Genomic DNA, 24,163 nt, shown 5'->3' on the forward strand with positions numbered 1-24,163 from the left:
TTGTACCATCCCATATACTGTTTGTTGTTTAAACTCTTCTACCAATACGGAACTAATGTTTGTATTGTTGTGTTTTGTTCTGCTTTCCAGAGACACCGTGTCTTTTATTACTGATCATCAGTTATTTGATTAGAATACAGTACTTATGACTTTTACCAGTCACGTTTGAGCTACCATGTTTCCTGTGATGTTTCTAATTTAGAACCTACCATTATTACACATTAGACCTCTATGTTATTGGACATTTGAGACATTTGAGTGGGTAATCTACTTGTTATTTAAACTTTTTGTTCCACATCTTCTCTGTAGACGTCATTTAGCGCTGGACCATTGGTCTGTGTATTCCTAGGATGCGCGTCTTCAAGTTTAGGACGGTAAGCTCGTATTCACAAGCATTTGCATGTTTGCTGTTCACGAGTTAACACTTTCACTGTACTGCACGGTCGCTTTCCTTTCCCATGATACACATAAGTCATATCTCGTGCTTACTGTGGTATAACTTTTGTACTTCTCTCTCTAGGGCACGAGTTAGGAACGACTGGTTCCACGTTCATGTAAGTGATTGTTACTCCCCCCAGCTAATTGCGGGCTGATAGTAACTTGTATACCTTGTTCGGAAATATATGTGGCCCTTAGTACTTAGGAGATACACATAGTCATATAAGGTCCTGATGAAGCATCACTGGATCCGTTTGGACCACCAGGATGCGAAACATGTTGACCCATGAGAGGGTAGATTTTGGAAAATTCCCAGACCCCTCCTTTTGATACATTTTTTCACTATAAGAGTGATTGATCTTAATTTCTCTATTCACTCTTCTGACTATATATTTTTAACCTTGGCCCTGACCGTCCATCTGGTCTAATAAAATCCATTGTCTCAGTGGCGGTTTTGGTAGTCAATTTTAAATCACATTCTTTTTTGATCTCCGTTGACACTTCAATTACCTTTGGGGTCACGGCACCACCACATAAAAAGATCTCCGGCAAAGAGCCCCCCCTCACGGGGTGGTGCCCGTCAGACATTGCAGCGCCGGTCTGACGAGGAGCAGTGCCTATGATGAAGCATGACACCCTATGGGTGTGTGAGGCCTCTTGCTCCTAGAATTTAGGACCCCGGTCACTACTTTCTGTTTTACATGGTTGGAACAGTGTATTACTTATTTTTGATGTTTCCATTTGGAGGATATACACTGGACCATAACTCCTCCTGATCCCTCCCGTATTTTGAACTACCAATATAATACACACACATAGAGGATTTCAGCCAACGTTATTCATCAATTAGTGTATTCAACAGTCATTCACATTTTGCTCCTGCCAACCACAGCATACAGCATTGTACAATGGATCAGCCCATTTCCGCCATTGGCTATCTCCACTGAGGGATGGCATTTTGCCATTGCTAATGTGCACATGCCCAAAAACGTAGCTCTCTTCACGAGAAAAAGCAGATAATCATGTCGCTAAACAATAATGATATACGTATCATCCTGTAATTAAGCTATAATCTTTTGAAACACGACACGAAAAACGTTGCATTTTCTTTCAATTTGACTGCACATGTTACAGCTCAGGACACCTATAGAAGGACAATGTTGCTCTTTTCCCGACTTCTTGTTTCCAGCTCTGGCAGTGTGGTGCCTGAATTGAACATGAGGCTCACCGACTGAATCGCGCTCTGCAGTTTTTTCAGTAGTGGGCTAACTTGGAGCTTGCTTGCACTTACTCGAGGGGACAGGCATTTTCCCACAGCTGCCAAGTTTCCAGCTTGCCATATTCTCAGTGTGCTTAGGCGTGGCATTTCATTGCCTTTTGTGTGACACTTTGAGTGACACTTTATATCATGTAGAACAAAGCAGTCATGTCCATATAAGGACACACAATACAGAAAAAAACGTTTGTGCAGTAGTGATGTATAAACAGCTGTAAACCTAAGGATTCATAGATCAACCCCCGCGTAGTATTAATTCAGAGGATACAATATTTTCGATTTCGTGAGTATGTCATTCAGACAGGCTATTTTTGCCTTGTCATACTTGTGGTCCCCTTTCTGAAATATACATTTGTGTCTTTGTCTATTAGAATGTACTACATCGGCCCGTTACCATGTGGAACATGAAAAAGCTCTGGATCACAGTTTGGTCCTCTGAAAGAATGTGAGGTTAATTTCCTTCCTAAAGGAGCTTGCAGTGTTTTGCTCCAAAACGGCCGGGGAATTACATGCACAGTTTAATAAAGAACTAACTGTACAATGTTTATAAATTAATGAAAAGGAATGTGCACTGATTCTGCCACGTGAAAATAAAATATTGTGCAATACTTTAACAGTAATGCGTCTCTTTTATGTACCCCCTGCAGTCCATATTTCTATTTTCAAGTTGTGGGACTCATGTACATCTGTTCTGGGAATATGGGTAAATCTAAATCTGTTTCTCACTGAAATTGAAATTATACATCAACCGGATTCCAACTAATAAAAACAGATCAACGCACACCCTCACCCCCACCCACCTCTCCTCTGCTCCTCCATCGCTGCTTCCGTTTGTTGGAGGGAGGATGAAAGGTCTGTGTAGGAGGCTGGCCCAGCTTATAGTGGGTACCTGATGGTTCTTACACCTTGTGCAAGGTCCAGTTATCCCTTATTAGTAAATTAGTAGTGTTCTAGCAGCTTAGGCTGATAGAGGTAGCTATAGCAGAGCAGCTTAGGCTGAACTAGGAGACATGCAAAGCTCCTACTATACCACTTATATTATATAGGTACTATATCATAAGAAAGATAATATTCAGAGTTACTAAAAATAAAGGTACTTTATTTTAGTGACAATGTGCCAAAAATATCTCAGAGGATATACTCCCTTAGGAGGTAAGTAAAATACAAAAAATATACACAGAAACCAAAATCAGGTAAGTAAAACAGTCAGAAAGTAGTGCAAACTGTAGAATACAGTAGGATGCAATAGGCCTAGTGGCAACACAACCCATATAGTAAGAAAGTGGAATGCAAACCACAAATTGACCCCTAGGCTAGTGAAGTGTGTAGAGGGTCGCTGGGAGTGTGAGAAAACACTAAGGTGGTCATTCCAACCTCGGCGGTAAAAGGCACTTACCGCCGTTCAGAAGACCGCCATAACACCGCCGGGGCCACGGTAAACCGCCACGGTCATTCTGACCCACACCAGTCAAACCGCCAAAATACAGACATCCACAAAAGTCCGCCACACCAAAGGGCAGCGAGAAACTTTTGATGACCAAACCTCCACCGTCACGCCAACAGAAATACGCCCACACTATCACGACACACGAATCCACGCAGCGGTCTTTCAACCCAGTATTCCATTGGCGGTACACACCGCCGCGCTCAAAATACACACACACTTACAAAATACAACCACATTGGACTATTCAAAATACACACACCTGATATACATACACACACCACTCCCACACACCCAATACAATATAAAATACACACCCACATCACCCACAAACCTCCACTCCTAGAGATTCGTGAACACGCACCGAGAAAAGACATCCGAGCACCCAGACGCCCAATTCACTGTCACCCAGGAATATTTGCACACACTTCACACAACACAACAATACACATCACCACACTGAGCACCACACAATCCACCCTACACATCACCCACACCACCCCATGGCACCGCAAAGATACCCCAGGTTCTCTGATGAGGAACTCAGGGTCATGGTGGAGGAAATTGTACGAGTAGAGCCACAGCTGTTCGGGGCACAGGTGCAGCACACCACCATTGCCAGGAAGATGGAGCTATGGAGCAGAATAGTGGACAGGGTCAACGCTGTGGGACAGCACCCAAGAAATCGGAACGACATCAGGAAGAGGTGGAACGACCTACGGGGGAAGGTGCGTTCCATGGTATCCAGGTACAACATCGCGGTGCAGCGGACTGGCGGCGGACCCCCACCTCCTCCCCCAGAATTTACAACATGGGAGGAGCAAGTCTTGAACATCCTGCATCCTGAGGGCCTCGCAGGAGTAGGCGGAGGAAGGGACTCTGGTAAGTCAAATCTTCACTACTTCTTCCCCCCACCCCACCTGCATGCCAACTCATACCCCCACCCTCACCCCCACCCCCATCACACCTACTCCTTGCAAATGTCTCACCATCACAACCCACCCATCCCAACACCTAGCCCTGCATGCGTCCACAAAGCATGGACACCCATCACCTAAGCATGCCCACTGCACATACACATACAACCCCCCCCTCAACCAACGTCACAACAGCCCCCACAAAGGAATGCCAGCACTGGGGTACACGGGCACCCACCCATTGCACGCTATGGCACACACAGAAGCAATAACCATACTTTTATACCCCTGCAGGACCCGAACGCCACGTCACCGCGCAGGAGGGTCCACAAATGTCCACTCCACCCCCAGAAGAGGCCCACAGTGATGACAGCACCTCTGTCTCCCTGGATCTAGATGACCAGCCCGGTCCATCGGGGACCTCGGGACAGTCGGTTCCCCTCACACAGCCACAGGCCACAGCAGACCTTCCCCCCTCTGGGAACACCAGCACAGCACCCACCCAGCGGGCCTATACCTCTGTCCCTAGGACACGTCAATCAGCGGTGTGTCCACCACTACAGGGAACCCAGGCTAACCCAACACCCCAACAACAACAGGGACCTGGGGGCAGTGGTAGTGGGCACACGGTCCAGGGGACAGAGGCCCAGGGAAACAGGGGAACTGGGAGGGCTGCTGTGCGACAGGGGGGGGGACAGGCCCAGGGAACCCAGTCTCCAAGAGGCCCTCTCCTCCATCATGGGAGCATACCACCGCTCCCAGGAGACGATGGTGACGGTCCTGGCCAGGTTTCAGGAGATCCAGCTTCTGCAGGAGCAACAGTATATGGGGTTCAGGGAGGAACTAAGAAACATAAGTTCCGCCATGGGTACCATTGTAGTGGGCCTGAATGAGGTAGTCACCACATTGCGGGACACTGTGGCACCTCAAAGGGCCCCTGACACTAGCATGCACCAAGAACTGCCTACCACCTCCGCCGGCGCTAGTGGACAGGAGGCCCCGACACAAGACCAACAGGCCACCAGAACCCCACCCCCTGCAGAAGGAGAACCACCCCGCAAGCGGGCCCTGAGATCCAGGAAGAAGACAGAGTAAGATGTCAAGACCCCCGCCAGCAAAGGATACCGCCCTGATTGTCATCCCACTGTCCCACATTGTCACCCTGTCCATCCTTAAACTGCCCCTGCTCCACTTCCCACAGGCATTTGGACAATGCACCTGTGAACCTGATAGTCTGGACTCTGCCATGGACAATCCTTCACCATCACCCCTCACCGATTTGCAACCACCCATCCAATTTAGAGCACTTGAATAAAAACACTTATTGCACAAAACAATCTGGAGTCTGGCTGTGATTTAGAACAAATGTATTAGACATGACCGTGCCAAAATGTTAATTCACATTGTGATGCCAACAAACCGCTGTCACACAGCTGTAGTCCATGGGGAAACAAAGCAGATGTCACGCAGTGGGGCCCACATCTCTGAAAACGGAAGGGAAAGTCACAACACAGTTACCATACACAGGGGGAAAAAGTCAGACTGTAGAGAGGTAGGAGTCTTTAAGTAAATGTAATATGCTGGTGTGTACTCTTACCTGTGTGTCACTGAAAATACTGCTGTATTACTGTGTTCCTGTTCTCTATGTCGTCCTCTTCGGCTTCCTCCTCTTCACTCTCCACAGGCTCCACAGCTGCTACAACACCACCACTTGGACCATCCTCCTGCAGAAAAGGCACCTGGCGGCGCAAAGCCAGGTTGTGAAGCATACAGCAGGCCACGATGATCTGGCACACCTTCTTTGGTGAGTACATTAGGGATCCACCAGTCATATGGAGGCACCTAAACCTGGCCTTCAGGAGGCCAAAGGTTCGCTCGATCACCCTCCTAGTCCGCCCATGGGCCTCATTGTACTGTTCCTCTGCCCTTGTCCTGGGATTCCACACTGGGGTCAGTAGCCATGACAGGTTGGGGTAACCAGAGTCCCCTAATAGCCACACCCGGTGCTTCTGGAGTTGACCCATCACATACGGGATGCTGCTATTCCGCATGATGTAGGCGTCATGCACTGACCCAGGGAACTTGGCATTAACATGGGAGATGTACTGGTCAGCCAAACAGACCATCTGTACATTCATGGAATGATAACTCTTCCGGTTCCTGTACACATGTTCACTCCTGCTGGGGGGGACCAAAGCAACATGTGTCCCATCAATAGCACCTATGATGTTGGGGATATGTCCAAGGGCATAGAAATCACCCTTCACTGTAGGCAAATCCCCCACCTCAGGGAAAACGATGTAGCTCCGCATGTGTTTGAGCAGGGCAGACAACACTCTGGACAACACCTTGGAAAACATGGGCTGGGACATCCCTGATGATATGGCCACTGTTGTTTGAAATGACCCACTTGCTAAGAAATGGAGTACTGACAGCACCTGCACTAGAGGGGGGATCCCTGTGGGTTGGCGGATGGGTGAAATCAGGTCTGCCTCCAGCTGGGCACACAGTTCCTGTATAGTGGCTCGGTCAAGCCTGTATGTCAGTATGACAAGTCGTTCCTCCATTGTCGACAGGTCCACCAGCGGTCTGTGCACGGGAAGATTCCTCCCATCTCCTCGCATGTCCCAGCGGACGGTGCCTATGAAGGACAACAGCGAGCACAGAGTCAAGCAACCCACAGGTACGTAACCACAGCTTACACATAACACGATTCCCAAAGCATTGAATGGCTTGTATGAGTGTTGGTGCAAGGCCTAGGTATGTGTGACGCAGTTGGTAATTAGGCCATGTGGGCCCTTGAAATTGCGGCTGCCTGACCTGTGAAGTGCGACAGTGGAATGTGAGGTCAATGCGCTGGCGTGGCACACCGCGGCGGTAGGCGGTCGAAGACTGCGGCGCAAAGCCGCATTGGTTAACATTGAAGCCTATGGGTTTCAGGAGCCAATGACGATGTGCCCCGGCGGTCGTGGTACGCACCACTGCGGTACGCACCGCCGCGGGCGTGACCGCCATTTTCTATCAGCTTAATCACTCGATACCTGATCTTCCACAGGAGAGGACCTACACTGCAAGTGCTGCTGTGACCTCGGTCTGGAAGAGACAATGGCTCATGCGACTGGGGAAAGGGCCACGGCCTTCACTTCGGAGGAGTTGGAGAAACTTGTGGATGGGGTCCTCCCCCAGTATGCGCTACTCTACGGTCCTCCAGACCAACAGGTAAGTACACTGGGACCATGCTTTGTGGGCAATGCCTGTGTTGAGTGGGGTGGATGAAAGATGGTGGGGAGGGGAGCGATTGAGGCATGCATCAAACGACAGATGAGAGCATGTGCCACATGGCAAGGGTGGGGATGGGGGGCCACTCACATCTAGCATGCAGAAGGTGATGACATTTTTTCTCTCCCTGTACATGTCACATAGGTCAGCGCCCACCAGAAAGTCGCGATTTGGCGTGCCATCGCCAAGGACGTCTGGACCCTGGGGGTCCACAACAGACAGGGCACCCACTGCCGGAAGAGGTGGGAGGACATCCAACGCTGAAGCAGGAAGACGGCGGAGGCTCAGCTGGGGATGGCCTCCCAACGTAGGAGGGGTGCCAGTCGTCATTTGACCCCCCTGATGTCCCGGATCCTGGCGGTGGCCTACCCCGATTTGGATGGGCACGTGAGGACATCACAGCAGACACAAGGGGGTGAGTACAAATACAATCTGCTGACTTTGTGCGCAGTGGAGGTGTCTGGGTGGGGGAGGAGGGCTGTGGGTATCCCTAGGCCAGGGCAATTTCTGTAGGCTAGGCCCCTCCGTAAGGCATGGCCCTGTGCCCCCGCCCCCCACCTCTGTAGGGTGCCAAGTACAGGTATCCATGGCCCTGTGTCATCTATGTGTGCAGTTGTCATCCATAGGCTTGTAGGCCATGTTCCACGGATTGCGTAGTGGACCCCAAGTGCGCGGCGTAGTGCAGGGGGCTTCTGTGTCTGTCTTGTCTGCCAACGGTAGCGGTAATCCATGCACTCAACATGTCTTTATTTTTCCCCCTCCACTTTTTTGTGGTCTTCCTGTTCATGTGTGCATTAGCATCATCAGGCGGAGGAGAAGTGGCATCGGAGCACGAGGGAGATGCATCCCACATGGCCCTGGAGGGCCATGCAACGGAGTCCGAATACACCAGTGGGACCGAGGGCGAGGGTGCTCCACAGCAGGGACTCGTGCTGATGTCAGTGACAGCGACTCGTCCTCTGAAGGGAGCTCCCTTGTGGTGGTGGCAACATCCGTGCCCCCGCAACAACAGGTACAGCCGCCACCCAGCGCACCAGCACCGCCCTCCCAGCAGCACCTCAGCGTTTGCCCCGTGCCCGCTCACCCAGGAAGGTGGGCATCTCCTTCGCCCCAGGCACCTCAGGCCCTGCCCCTGTCACCCCTGCTGCCCTGAGTGAGGAGGTCATTGACCTCCTGAGGACCATCATTGTTGGGCAGTCTACCCTTTTGAATGCCATCCAGGGTGTAGAAAGGGAGGTGCACCGGATTAATGCATACCTGGAGGGCATTCATTCGGGTCAGGCTGCCCATCAGCGATCGTTCAACGCTCTGGCCTCAGCACTGACGGCAGCAATTGTCCCTGTCTCTAGCCTCCCCCCTCCAACTTCCTCCACCCAGACCCAATCCCCTGTACCTCTGCCTATCCCAGACACACCATCAGACCAGCCTGCACACACCTCAATACCCAAGGGAAGCTCATCCAGACATAAGCACCACACATCACACAAGCATTCACACAAGCAACATCCACATGCAGATATACCAACACCCACTGCCTCCACTGTGTCCCCCTCCTCCTCGTCTCCCTCCTCCCTCCCTGTCACGTCACCACTCACACTTGCAAGCACAACAACTTCAGCCACTACGTCCATCACCAGCACACCCACCAGAACACTCCGCACACGTGCAGTCACCACCCCCACTACCATTTACACGTCCCCTGTGTCCTCTCCCAGTGTGTCTGTCACCCTCTCTTCCAAACTACACAAACGCAGGCAGCCACCCACCCAACAGCCATCCACCTCACGACAGCCTCCAGCCCAAGCACCTGCACCCAAAGACACCAGACTTCACACTCCTACAACCACATCCTCTTCCTCCACTCCCATACCCACAACACCTACCCATCCCTCTCTTTCCAAATTGCTTTTCTTTTCCAAACTTGACCTCTTTCCTACAACTCCCTCACCCCGTCCATCTCATAAGACTCCAATCAGCACCCCAGCCACCACAAAACCGGGACCTGTGAAGACTGTTGTCCATGGACTGTGGAGTCCCCCACCCTCAAGGGCATCCAGTTCAGCTAGGAGCCAAGGCACGGCCAGCCCACCCCCGGAAAAGCATCCGAAGATTGCCAGTGCCCGGCACGAGCGACCAAAGACCCCAGGGACCAAAATCCCTACATTGGCTCCGGCAGGAAGTCGGGTGCCACCTGGCACACCGCCAAAGGTGGGAAAGGGCCACAAGCGTACAGGGAAGGGTGGGAAGGGCAGCACTCCCGATGTAGGAAAGTACCATCTTGCCTGGCATGTTACCCCCATTTTTCACTGTATATATGTTGTTTTAGTTGTATGTGTCACTAGGATCCTGCCTGCCAGGGCCCCAGTGCTCATAAGTGTGCCCTGAATGTGTTACCTGTGTTATGACTAACTGTCTCACTGAGGCTCTCCTTGTAGGAGGCTGGACTGGCTTGTAGTGAGTACCAAGGGGTACTTGCACCTTGCACCAGGCCCAGTTATCCCTTATTAGTGTATAGGGTGTCTAGCAGCTTAGGCTGATAGATAATGGTAGCTTAGCAGAGCAGCTTAGGCTGAACTAGGAGACGTGTGAAGGTACTACAGTACCACTTAGTGTCATATGCACAATATCATAAGAAAACACAATACACAGTTATACTAAAAATAAAGGTACTTTATTTTTATGACAATATGCCAAAGTATCTTAGAGTGTACCCTCAGTGAGAGGACAGGAAATATACACAAGATATATGTACACAATACCAAAAATATGCAGTATAGTCTTAGAAAACCGTGCAAACAATGTATAGTTACAATAGGATGCAATGGGGACACATAGGGATAGGGGCAACACAAACCATATACTCCAAAAGTGGAATGCGAACCACGAATGGACCCCAAACCTATGTGACCTTGTAGAGGGTCACTGGGACTATTAGAAAATAGTGAGGGTTAGAAAAATAGCCCACCCCAAGACCCTGAAAAGTGAGTGCAAAGTGCACTAAAGTTCCCCAAAGGACAAAGAAGTTGTGATAGGGGAATAAGGCAGGAAAGACACAAACCAACAATGCAACAACGATGGATTTCCAGTCGAGGGTACCTGTGGAACAAGGGGACCAAGTCCAAAAGTCACAAGCAAGTCGGAGATGGGCAGATGCCCAGGAAATGCCAGCTGCGGGTGCAAAGAAGCTTCTACTGGACAGAAGAAGCTGAGGTTTCTGCAGGAACGAAAAGGGCTAGAGACTTCCCCTTTGGTGGACGGATGCCTCTCGCCGTGGAGAGTTGTGCAGAAGTGTTTTCCCGTCGAAAGAATGGCAACAAGCCTTGCTAGCTGCAAATCGTGCGGTTAGCGTTTTTGGATGCTGCTGTGGCCCAGGAGGGACCAGGAGGTAGCAAATTGAATCAGAAGGTAGAGGGGTCGTCGAGCAAGAAAAGGAGCCCTCTTAGCAGCAGGTAGCACCCAGAGAAGTGCCAGAAACAGGCACTACGAGGATGCGTGAAACGGTGCTCACCCGAAGTTACACAAAGGAGTCCCACGTCGCCGGAGACCAACTTAGAAAGTCGTGCAATGCAGGTTAGAGTGCCGTGGACCCAGGCTTGGCTGTGCACAAAGGATTTCCGCTGGAAGTGCACAGGGGCCGGAGTAGCTGCAAAAGTCGCGGTTCCCAGCAATGCAGTCTAGCGAGGTGAGGCAAGCACTTACCTCAACCAAACTTGGACTGAAGAGTCACTGGACTGTGGGAGTCACTTGGACAGAGTTGCTGGATTCGAGGGACCTCGCTCGTCGTGCTGAGAGGAGACCCAAGGGACTGGTAATGCAGCTTTTTGGTGCCTGCGGTTGCAGGGGGAAGATTCCGTCGACCCACGGGAGATTTCTTCGGAGCTTCTAGTGCAGAGAGGAGGCAGACTACCCCCACAGCATGCACCACCAGGAAAACAGTCGAGAAGGCGGCAGGATTAGCGTTACAGAGTTGCAGTAGTCGTCTTTGCTACTATGTTGCAGGTTTGCAGGCTTCCAGCGCGGTCAGCGGTCGATTCCTTGGCAGAAGGTGAAGAGAGAGATGCAGAGGAACTCGGATGAGCTCTTGCATTCGTTATCTAAAGTTTCCCAAGAGACAGAGACCCTAAATAGCCAGAAAAGAGGGTTTGGCTACCTAGGAGAGAGGATAGGCTAGCAACACCTGAAGGAGCCTATCAGGAGGAGTCTCTGACGTCACCTGGTGGCACTGGCCACTCAGAGCAGTCCAGTGTGCCAGCAGCACCTCTGTTTCCAAGATGGCAGAGGTCTGGAGCACACTGGAGGAGCTCTGGGCACCTCCCAGGGGAGGTACAGGTCAGGGGAGTAGTCACTCCCCTTTCCTTTGTCCAGTTTCGCGCCAGAGCAGGGCTAAGGGGTCCCTGAACCGGTGTAGACTGGCTTATGCAGAAATGGGCACCAAATGTGCCCATGAAAGCATTTCCAGAGGCTGGGGGAGGCTACTCCTCCCCTGCCTTCACACCATTTTCCAAAGGGAGAGGGTGTAACACCCTCTCTCAGAGGAAATCCTTTATTCTGCCATCCTGGGCCAGGCCTGGCTGGACCCCAGGAGGGCAGATGCCTGTCTGAGGGGTTGGCAGCAGCAGCAGCTGCAGTGAAACCCCGGGAAAGGCAGTTTGGCAGTACCAGGGTCTGTGCTACAGGCCACTGGGATCATGGGATTGTGCCAACTATGCCAGGATGGCATAGAGGGGGCAATTCCATGATCATAGACAAGTTACATGGCCATATTCGGAGTTACCATTGTGAAGCTACATATAGGTAGTGACCTATATGTAGTGCACGTGTGTAATGGTGTGCCCGCACTCACAAAGTCCGGGGAATTGGCCCTGAACAATGTGGGGGCACCTTGGCTAGTGCCAGGGTGCCCTCACACTAAGTAACTTTGCACCTAACCTTTACCAGGTAAAGGTTAGACATATAGGTGACTTATAAGTTACTTAAGTGCAGTGTAAAATGGCTGTGAAATAACGTGGACGTTATTTCACTCAGGCTGCAGTGGCAGGCCTGTGTAAGAATTGTCAGAGCTCCCTATGGGTGGCAAAAGAAATATTGCAGCCCATAGGGATCTCCTGGAACCCCAATACCCTGGGTATCTTAGTACCATATACTAGGGAATTATAAGGGTGTTCCAGTAAGCCAATGTAAATTGGTAAAATTGGTCACTAGCCTGTTAGTGACAATTTGTACAGAGAGAGCATAACCACTGAGGTTCTGGTTAGCAGAGCCTCAGTGAGACAGTTAGGCACCACACAGTGAACACATACCTATAGGCCACAAACTTATGAGCACTGGGGTCCTGACTAGCAGGGTCCCAGTGACACATAACAAACATACTGAAAACATAGGGTTTTCACTATGAGCACTGGGCCCTGACTAGCAGGATACCAGTGAGACAGTGAAAACACCCTGACATACACTCACAAACAGGCCAAAAGTGGGGGTAACAAGGCTAGAAAGAGGCTACTTTCTCACACTCCTATCCAGAACCTCAGTGGTTATGCTCTCTCATTTCTTTCCAAATTGTCACTAACAGGCTAGTGACCAATTTCACCAATTTACATTGGCATACTGGAACACCCTTATAATTCCCTAGTATGTGGTACTGAGGTACCCAGGGTATTGGGGTTCCAGGAGATCCCTATGGGCTGCAGCATTTCTTTTGTCACCCATAGGGAGCTCTGACAATTCTTACACAGGCCTGCCACTGCAGCCTGAGTGAAATAACGTCCACATTATTTCACAGCCATTTACCACTGCACTTAAGTAACTTATAAGTCACCTATATGTCTAACCTTTACCTGGTAAAGGTTAGGTGCGAAGTTACTTAGTGTGTGGGCACCCTGGCACTAGCCAAGGTGCCCACCACATTGTTCAGGGCAAATTCCCCGGACTTTGTGAGTGTGGGGACACCATTACACGCGTGCACTACACATAGGTCACTACCTATGTGTAGCTTCACAATGGTGACTACGAATATGGCCATGTAACATGTCTATGATCATGGAATTGCCCCCTCTATGCCATCCTGGCAAAGTTGGCACAATCCCATGATCCCACGGGTCTCTAGCACAGACCCGGGTACTGAGAAACTGCCTATTCAGGGGTTTCACTGCAGCTGCTGCTGCCAACCCCTCAGACAGGTTTCTGCCCTCCTGGGGTCCAGCCAGGCTTGGCCCAGGATGGCAGAACAAAGGACTTCCTCAGAGAGAGGGTGTTACACCCTCTCCCTTTGGAAAAAGGTGTTAAGGCAGGGGAGGAGTAGCCTCCCCCAGCCTCTGGAAATGCTTTCATGGGCACAGATGGTGCCCATTTCTGCATAAGCCAGTCTACACCGGTTCAGGGACCCCTCAGCCCTGCTCTGGCGTCCAACTGGACAAAGGAAAGGGGAGTGACCACTCCCCTGACCTGCACCTCCCCTGGGAGGTGCCCAGAGCTCCTCCAGTGTGCTCCAGACCTCTGCCATCTTGGAAACAGAGGTGCTGCTGGCACACTGGACTACTCTGAGTGGCCAGGGCCAGCAGGTGACGTCAGAGACTCCTTCTGATAGGCTCCTTCAGGTGTTGCTAGCCTATCTTCTCTCATAACTAGCCAAACCCTCTTTTCTGGCTATTTAGGGTCTCTGCTTTGGGGATTTCCTTAGATAACGAATGCAAGAGCTCATCAGAGTTCCTCTGCTCCTCTCTCTTCACCTTCTGCCAAGGAATCGATTGCTGACCGCGCTGGAAGCCTGCAAAACTGCAACAAAGTAGCGAAGACGACTACTGCAACTCTGTAACGCTGATCCTGCCGCCTTCTCAACTGTTTTCCTGGTGGTGCATGCTGTGGGGGTAGTCTGCCTCCTCTGTGCACTAGAAGCTCTGAAGAAATCTCCCGTGGGTCGACGGAATCTTCCCCCTGCTACCGAAGGCACCAAAGAACTGCATCACCGGTCCCCTGGGTCTCCTCTCAGCACGACGAGCGAGGTCCCTTGAATCCAGCAACTCTGTCCAAGTGACTCCCACAGTCCAGTGACTCTTCAGCCCAAGTTTGGTGGAGGTAAGTCCTTGCCTCCCCACGCCAGTCTGCATTGCTGGGAACCACGTCTTTTGCAGCTACTCCGGCCTCTGTGCACTTCCAGCGGAAATCCTTTGTGCACAGCCAAGCCTGGGTCCACGACACTCTAACCTGCATTGCACGACTTTCTAAGTTGTCCTCCGGCGGTGTGGGACTCCTTTGTGCAACTTCGGGTGAGCACTGTTTCACTCCTCTTCGTAGTGCCTGTTCCGGCACTTCTGCGGGTGCTGCCTGCTTCTGAGAGGGCTCCTTATCTTGCTGGGTGCCCCCTCTGTCCTCTGACGCAACTGGCGACATCCTGGTCCCTCCTGGGCCACAGGAGCATCCAAAAACCCTAACCGCACGATTTGCAGCTAGCAAGGCTTGTTGGCGGTCTTTTGGCGGGAAAACACTTCTGCACGACTCTTCACGACGTGGGACATCCATCCTCCAAAGGGGAAGTTTCTAGCCCTTGTCGTTCCTGCAGAATCCTCAGCTTCTACTGCCTAGTAGCAGCTTCTTTGCACCCACAGCTGGCATTTCCTGGGCATCTGCCTATCTCCGACTTGCTTGTGACTTTTGGACTTGGTCCCCTTGTTCCACAGGTACCCTCGTTTGGAAATCCATCGTTGTTGCATTGCTGGTTTGTGTCTTTCCTGCAGAATTCCCCTATCACGACTTCTGTGTCCTTTGGGGAACTTTAGTGCACTTTGCACTCACTTTTCAGGGTCTTGGGGTGGGCTATTTTTCTAACCCTCACTGTTTTCTTACAGTCCCAGCGACCCTCTACAAGGTCACATAGGTTTGGGGTCCATTCGTGGTTCGCATTCCACTTTTGGAGTATATGGTTTGTGTTGCCCCTATCCCTATGTGTCCCCATTGCATCCTATTGTAACTATACATTGTTTGCACTGTTTTCTAATACTATACTGCATATTTTTGGTATTGTGTACATATATCTTGTGTATATTTACTATCCTCATACTGAGGGTACTCACTGAGATACTTTGGCATATTGTCATAAAAATAAAGTACCTTTATTTTTAGTATATCTGTGTATTGTGTTTTCTTATGATATTGTGTATATGACACTTGTGGTACTGTAGGAGCTTCACTCGTCTCCTAGTTCAGCCTAAGCTGCTCTGCTAAGCTACCATTATCTATCAGCCTAAGCTGCTAGACACCCTATACACTAATAAGGGATACCTGGGCTTTTTGGTGCCTGCGGTTGCAGGGGGAAGATTCCGTCGACCCACGGGAGATTTCTTCGGAGCTTCTGGTGCAGAGAGGAGGCAGACTACCCCCACAGCATGCACAAGCAGGAAAACAGTCGAGAAGGCGGCAGGATCAGCGTTACAGAGTTGCAGTAGTCGTCTTTGCTACTATGTTGCAGGTTTGCAGGCTTCCAGCGCGGTCAGCGGTCGATTCCTTATCAGAAGGTGAAGAGGGAGATGCAGAGGAACTCGGCTGAGCTCATGCATTCGTTATCTAAAGTTTCCCCAGAGACAGAGACCCTAAATAGCCAGAAAAGAGGGTTTGGCTACCTAGGAGAGAGGAAAGGCTACTAACACCTGAAGGAGCCTATCACAAGGAGTCTCTGACGTCACCTGGTGGCACTGGCCACTCAGAGCAGTCCAGTGTGCCAGCAGCACCTCTGTTTCCAAGATGGCAGAGGTCTGGAGCACACTGGAGGAGCTCTGGACACCTCCCAGGGGAGGTGCAGGTCAGGGGAGTGGTCACTCCCCTTTCCTTTGTCCAGTTTCGCGCCAGAGCAGGGGCTAAGGGGTCCCTGAACCGGTGTAGACTGGCTTATGCAGAATTGGGCACATCTGTGCCCAACAAAGCATTTCCAGAGGCTGGGGGAGGCTACTCCTCCCCTGCCTTCACACCATTTTCCAAAGGGAGAGGGTGTCACACCCTCTCTCAGAGGAAGTTCTTTGTTCTGCCATCCTGGGCCAGGCCTGGCTGGACCCCAGGAGGGCAGCTGCCTGTCTGAGGGGTTGGCAGCAGCAGCAGCTGCAGAGAAACCCCAGGAAGGGCAGTCTGGCAGTACCAGGGTCTGTGCTACAGACCACTGGGATCATGGAATTGTACCAACAATGCCAGGATGGCATAGAGGGGGCAATTCCATGATCATAGACATGTTACATGGCCATATTCGGAGTTACCATGGTGAAGCTACATATAGGTAGTGACCTATATGTAGTGAACGCGTGTAATGGTGTACCCGCACTCACAAAGTTCAGTGAATTGGCTCTGAACAATGTGGGGGCACCTTGGCTAGTGCCAGGGTGCCCTCACACTAAGTAACTTTGCACCTAACCTTTACCAGGTAAAGGTTAGACATATAGGTGACTTATAAGTTACTTAAGTGCAGTGTAAAATGGCTGTGAAATAACGTGGACGTTATTTCACTCAGGCTGCAGTGGCAGGCCTGTGTAAGAATTGTCAGAGCTCCCTATGGATGGCAAAAGAAATGCTGCAGCCCATAGGGATCTCCTGGAACCCCAATACCCTGGGTACCTCAGTACCATATACTAGGGAATTATAAGGGTGTTCCAGTAAGCCAATGTAAATTGGTAAAAATGGTCACTAGCCTGTCAGTGACAATTTGGAAAGAAATGAGAGAGCATAACCACTGAGGTTCTGATTAGCAGAGCCTCAGTGAGACAGTTAGTCACTACACAGGTAACACATTCAGGCACACTTATGAGCACTGGGGCCCTGGGTTACCAGGGTCCCAGTGACACATACAACTAAAACAACATATATACAGTGAAAAATGGGGGTAACATACCAGGCAAGATGGTACTTTCCTACACAACCCCCCCCCAAACGAAGGACAATAAGACTAGCCATTACCTGATGAGTCTTCATTGTCTAAGTGGAAATATCTGGAGAGTCCATCTGCATTGGAGTGGCTACTCCCAGGTCTATGTTCCACTGTATAGTCCATTCCCTGTAGGGATATGGACCACCTCAACAATTTAGGATTTTCACCTTTCATTTGTTTTAGCCAAAGTAGAGGTTTGTGGTCTGTCTGAACAATGAAGTGAGTGCCAAACAGGTATGGCCTCAACTTCTTCAGAGCCCAGACCACAGCAAAGGCCTCCCTCTCAATGGCAGACCAACGCTTTTCTCTAGGGGTCAACCTTCTACTAATAAAAGCAACAGGTTGATCCTGGCCCTCAGAATTAAGTTGTGATAGGACTGCCCCTACTCCTAATTCAGATGCATCAGTTTGGACATAGAATTTTTTAGAGTAACAAGGGCTTTTCAGGACAGGTGCAGAGCACATGGCCTGCTTCAGCTCCTCAAAAGCTTTCTGACAGTTTGCTGTCCATAATACCTTTTTAGGCATTTTCTTGGATGTGAGGTCATTAAGAGGGGCTGCAATGGAGCCATAGTTCTTAATGAACCTCCTGTAATACCCAGTGAGGCCTAGGAAGGCTCTCACCTGAGTCTGAGTGGTAGGGGGAACCCAATCAATAATAGTTTGGATTTTCCCCTGAAGTGGTGCAATCTGTTCCCCACCAACAAGGTGTCCCAGATAAACCACCTTACCCTGCCCTATCTGGCACTTTGAAGCCTTGATAGTGAGGCCTGCCTTTTGCAGGGCCTCCAAAACTTTCCAAAGGTGGACCAGGTGATCATCCCAGCTGGAGCTAAAGACAGCTATATCATCCAAATATGCTGCACTGAAAGCTTCCAGCCCTTGCAGGACTGTGTTCACCAACCTCTGAAAAGTGGCAGGTGCATTTTTCAAACCAAAAGGCATTACAGTAAACTGGTAATGTCCTCCAATGGTAGAAAATGCAGTCTTAGGTTTAGCATCTTCTGACATTTTGATCTGCCAATACCCTGCAGTCAAATCAAAAGTGCTTAGATACTTGGCAGATGCCAGTGTATCTATTAGCTCATCTGCCCTGGGTATAGGGTGAGCATCAGTTTTGGTTACCAAGTTGAGACCTCTATAGTCTACACAAAACCTCATTTCCTTCTTTCCATCTTTAGAATTGGGTTTTGGTACCAGTACCACAGGAGAAGCCCATGGACTGTCAGAGTGCTCAACCACTCCTAGTTCCAACATCTTCTGAACTTCTTGCTTTATGCAGTCCCTGACATGGTCAGGCTGCCTATAGATCTTACTTTTGACAGGTAAACTGTCTCCAGTATCTATAGTGTGCTCACACCAAGAAGTGGTGCCTGGCACAATGGAGAAGAGTTCTGAAAATTGTCCTAGGAGATTTATGCAATTATCTTTCTGCTCAGCAGTAAGACAATCAGCCAAAACTACACCTTCCACAAGAGCATCTTGTTCTGTGGAAGAGAAGAGATCAGGTAGAGGATCACTGTCTTCTTCCTGTCCCTCATCTGTTGCCATGAGCAGGGTGAGATCAGCCCTGTCATAGTAGGGTTTCAGGCGGTTGACATGGAGCACCCTAAGGGGACTCCTGGCAGTGCCTAAGTCAACCAAGTAGGTGACTTCACCCTTCTTTTCAACAATTGTGTGGGGTCCACTCCATTTATCTTGGAGTGCTCTTGGGGCCACAGGCTCCAAGACCCACACTTTCTGCCCTGGTTGGTACTGAACCAAAACAGCCTTCTGATCATGCCATTGCTTCTGGAGCTCTTGGCTGGCCTGAAGGTTTTTACTGGCCTTTTTCATGTACTCAGCCATCCTTGATCTGAGGCCAAGTACATAATCCACAATATCCTGCTTAGGAGCTTTTAAAGGTTGTTCCCAACCCTCCTTTACAAGTGTGAGTGGACCCCTAACAGGGTGTCCAAAATGAAGTTCAAAGGGGCTGAAGCCCACTCCTTTCTGGGGTACCTCCCTGTAGGCAAAAAGGAGGCATGGTAGAAGGATATCCCATCTCCTGCGGAGTTTTTCAGGGAGTCCCATAATCATGCCTTTGAGAGTTTTATTAAATCTCTCCACCAGTCCATTTGTTTGTGGATGATAGGGTGTTGTGAACTTGTAAGTTACACCACACTCCTTCCACATGGCCTTTAAGTATGCAGACATGAAATTGCTTCCTCTGTCTGATACTACTTCCTTTGGGAAGCCCACCCTGGAAAATATTCCCAGGAGGGCCTTTGCCACTGCAGGAGCTGTAGTGGTCCTTAAAGGAATTGCTTCAGGATATCTTGTGGCATGGTCCACTACCACCAAGATAAACCTATTGCCTGAAGCAGTAGGAGGGTCAAGGGGGCCAACTATGTCAACCCCTACCCTTTCAAAGGGAACCCCAACCACAGGCAGTGGGATAAGGGGTGCCTTTGGAGTGCCACCTGTCTTGCCACTGGCTTGACAGGTTTCACAGGACTTACAAAATTCTTTTGTGTCCTCAGACATCCTAGGCCAATGAAACAGTGGTACCAATCTGTCCCAAGTTTTCATTTGACCCAGGTGCCCAGCTAAGGGAATGTCATGTGCCAGTGTTAGGAGGAACTTTCTGTACTCCTGAGGAATCACTAATCTCATGGCAGCTCCAGGTTTAGGATCCCTATGCTCAGTGTACAAGAGGTTGTCCTCCCAGTAAACTCTGTGTGAGTCACTGACATCCCCATTAGCCTGTTTGACAGCTTGCTGTCTGAGATCCTCTAATGTGGGACAGGTTTGCTGTGCCACACTCAGCTCCTCTCTGGGAGGCCCCCCTTCACCCAAAAGCTCAGCAGTGTCTGCTTCCAGCTCCTCTGGTGTAGGTTCTGCACAGGGAGGGAATTCTTCTTCCTCAGAAGTAGAATCCACTGTAGAGGGAGGGATAGTAGGAAGTGGTTTGCTTCTACTAGCCCTAGCTTTAGGGAGCACTTGGTCCATTGTTCCAGGATCCAAGCTTCCCTGTCCTTTTTGCTTTTTGGCCTGAGCCCTTGTCAAAGCAAAAATATGCCCTGGGATGCCCAGCATTGCTGCATGGGCCTCCAACTCCACATCTGACCAAGCTGATGTCTCCAAATCATTCCCTAATAGACAGTCTACAGGTAAATCTGAAGCTACCACAACTTTCTTTGGACCAGATACCCCCCCCCAGTTGAGATTTACAACAGCCATGGGGTGGCTTTGTGTTATGTTGTGAGCATCGGTTACTTGGTACTGGTGTCCAAGTATGTGTTGTTCAGGGTGCACCAGTTTCTCAATCACCATTGTGACACTGGCACCTGTGTCCCTGTAGGCCTGGACCTCAACACCATTTATTAGGGTTAGTTGCTTGTACTTCTCCAAGTTATGGGGGCAAGCAACCAAAGTGGCTAAGTCAATAGCCCCTTCAGAGACTAAAGTAGCCTCTGTGGTCTCCCTAATCAGACCAACCCCAACTAAATTACCAAAAGTGAGCCCAGCTACTCCCTTGGATTGGCTATTAGTAGGTTTGCTCCCACCACCACTGCTATTAGTAGGGACACTAGGTGTAGCAGTAGGGGTTGTAGTGGTAGGAGCTGTGGTGCCTTTCTTTGGACAACTGGGATCTGTTGTCCAATGGCCTTTTATTTTACATAAATAGCACCATGGTTTCTTTTCCTTGTTCTGATTAAAGGAGGATTTGGGCCCACCACCCCCACCAGAGTGTTTTTGTGGGCCTGATGAAGACTCATTTTTAGATTTGTCCCCACCCTTGTCAGAAGACTTACCATCCTTCTTTTTGTTGCCATCTTTGTCACCCCCTGTATGAACTTTTCTGTTCACTCTTGTTCTGACCCATTTGTCTGCCTCCTTTCCCAATTCTTGGGGAGAGGTCAGATCAGAGTCCACCAAGTACTGGTGCAACAAATCAGACACACAATTATTAAGAATATGCTCTCTCAGGATCAAGTTATACAGGCTGTCATAATCAGTAACTTTACTGCCATGTAACCACCCCTCCAAGGCCTTCACTGCCTGGTCAATGAAATCAACCCAGTCTTGTGAAGACTCCTTTTTGGTATCTCTGAACTTTATCCTGTACTGTTCAGTGGTTAAGCCATAACCATCCAGGAGTGCATTCTTAAGAACTTGGAAATTGTTAGCATCATTTTCTTTTACAGTAAGGAGCCTATCCCTACCTTTTCCAGTAAATGATAGCCATAGGATAGCAGCCCACTGCTTTTGAGGGACATCCTGTACAGCACAGGCCCTCTCAAGTGCAGCAAACCACTTGTTAATGTCATCCCCCTCCTTGTAAGGGGGAACTATCTTATGCAGATTCCTGGAATCATGCTCTTTTGCAGGATGACTATGGGGAATACTGCTGCTGCCACCATGGGTATCTAAACCCATTTTCTGTCTTTCCCTCTCTATTTCTAAAGACTGTCTATCCAAATCCAGCTGTTGCTTCTTGAGCTTCAGTCTGGTTTGTTCCACTCTCAATCTATTGAGCTCCCTTTCTAACAATCTGTCATCAGGGTGGGTGGGAGGGACATTTCTAGATACAGAGGTATGATGGGAATGAACAGAAGGAGACCTGTCCCTTACAAAGGGCACCCTAACAGCTTGGCTACCAGCATAATGTGAGAGCACATCATCAGTATGATGTGATTCAACCTCTGTACCAACTATGCTAGACTGTCTAGTAATGGGCAGGCTGAGAAGTTTCTTTCCTGAACCTTTTCCTGGGGGAGTCCCTGGATCAGATTGAGAACCATTAGCTACTTTTTCTACAGATTGGGCACTTATGGCCTTATCCTGTACTCTAAGCATATTAATTAACAGTTCTAAGGAAGGATTCTTCCCTACACTCAAACCTGTCTCTATGCAGAGACTCCTTGCTCCTTTCCAGCTAAGGTGATCATATGCAAGTTTGGACAGTTCAACTTTTTGGCCTGTGCCAGACATTTTTTAGAGAGAGTTAAAGTGATAGCAAAAGATAAAAAAGTTTTCAGAACTTTTTGGAAAGACAGAAAAAAACTTTTTAAACTTTTAAGAACTTTTTGAAAGTTTAGAAGTACTTTTCAGCACTTAGAAAAGAGTGAAAAGAGGAAATGCAAAACTTTTTGGCTATGTGTATATACACTGACCTTGTTTTGTATATTTTTCTCTTATGAAAAGTACAATGACAAGAGTGGTAAGTAGTCTCAAAGCACTTATCCCACCACTGCACAACCAATGTAGGAGGCTGGACTGGCTTGTAGTGAGTACCAAGGGGTACTTGCACCTTGCACCAGGCCCAGTTATCCCTTATTAGTGTATAGGGTGTCTAGCAGCTTAGGCTGATAGATAATGGTAGCTTAGCAGAGCAGCTTAGGCTGAACTAGGAGACGTGTGAAGCTACTACAGTACCACTTAGTGTCATATGCACAATATCATAAGAAAACACAATACACAGTTATACTAAAAATAAAGGTACTTTATTTTTATGACAATATGCCAAAGTATCTTAGAGTGTACCCTCAGTGAGAGGATAGGAAATATACACAAGATATATATACACAATAGCAAAAATATGCAGTATAGTCTTAGAAAACAGTGCAAACAATGTATAGTTACAATAGGATGCAATGGGGAAACATAGGGATAGGGGCAACACAAACCATATACTCCAGAAGTGGAATGCGAACCACGAATGGACCCCAAACCTATGTGACCTTGTAGAGGGTCGCTGGGACTATTAGAAAATAGTGAGAGTTAGAAAAATAACCCTCCCCAAGACCCTGAAAAGTGAGTGCAAAGTGCACTAAAGTTCCCCTAAGGACAAAATAGTCGTGTTAGAGGGAGAATGCAAGGAAAACACAAATCAGCAATGCAACAACGATGGATTCCTGTCTGAGGGTACCTGTGGAACAAGGGGACCAAGTCCAAAAGTCACAAGCAGCTCGGAGATGGGCAGATGCCCAAGAAATGCCAGCGGTTGGTGCAAAGAAGCTCTTACTAGGCTGAAGAACTGTGAATACTGCAGGAACGACAAGGGCTAGAGACTTCCCCTTTGGAGGATGGATCCCCCACGCCTTGGAGAGTCGTGCAGAAGTGTTTTCCCGCCGGATGGACGCCAACAAGCCTTGCTACACGCAAATCGTGCGTTTGGCGTTTTTGGACGCTGCTGGGGACCAGGAGGGACCAGGAGGTCGCAAATTGGACCTGCAGAGAGAGGGGACGTCGAGCAAGACAAAGAGCCCTCACTGAAGCAGGTAGCACCCGGAGAAGTGCCAGAAACAGGCACTACGAGGATGCATGAAACGGTGCTCGCCGAAGTTGCACAAAGGAGTCCCACGTCGCCGGAGACCAACTTAGAAAGTCGTGCAATGCAGGTTAGAGTGCTGTGGACCCAGGCTTGGCTGTGCACGAAGGATTTCCGCCGGAAGTGCACAGGGGCCGGAGTAGCTTGCAAAGTCGCGGTTCCCAGCAATGCAGCCCAGCGAGGTGAGGCAAGGACTTACCTCCACCAAACTTGGGCTGAAGAGTCACTGGACTGTGGGGGTCACTTGGACGGTGTCGCTGGATTCGAGGGACCTCGCTCGTCGTGCTGAGAGGAGACCCAAGGGACCGGTAATGCAGCTTTTTGGTGCCTGCGGTTGCAGGGGGAAGATTCCGTCGACCCACGGGAGATTTCTTCGGAGCTTCTGGTGCAGAGAGGAGGCAGACTACCCCCACAGCATGCACAAGCAGGAAAACAGTCGAGAAGGCGGCAGGATCATCGTTACAGAGTTGCAGTAGTCGTCTTTGCTACTATGTTGCAGGTTTGCAGGCTTCCAGCGCGGTCAGCGGTCGATTCCTTATCAGAAGGTGAAGAGGGAGATGCAGAGGAACTCGGCTGAGCTCATGCATTCGTT

The sequence above is a fragment of the Pleurodeles waltl genome, chromosome 11 (genome assembly GCF_031143425.1).
Source record: "Pleurodeles waltl isolate 20211129_DDA chromosome 11, aPleWal1.hap1.20221129, whole genome shotgun sequence".
Classification (NCBI taxonomy): Eukaryota; Metazoa; Chordata; class Amphibia; order Caudata; family Salamandridae; genus Pleurodeles; species Pleurodeles waltl.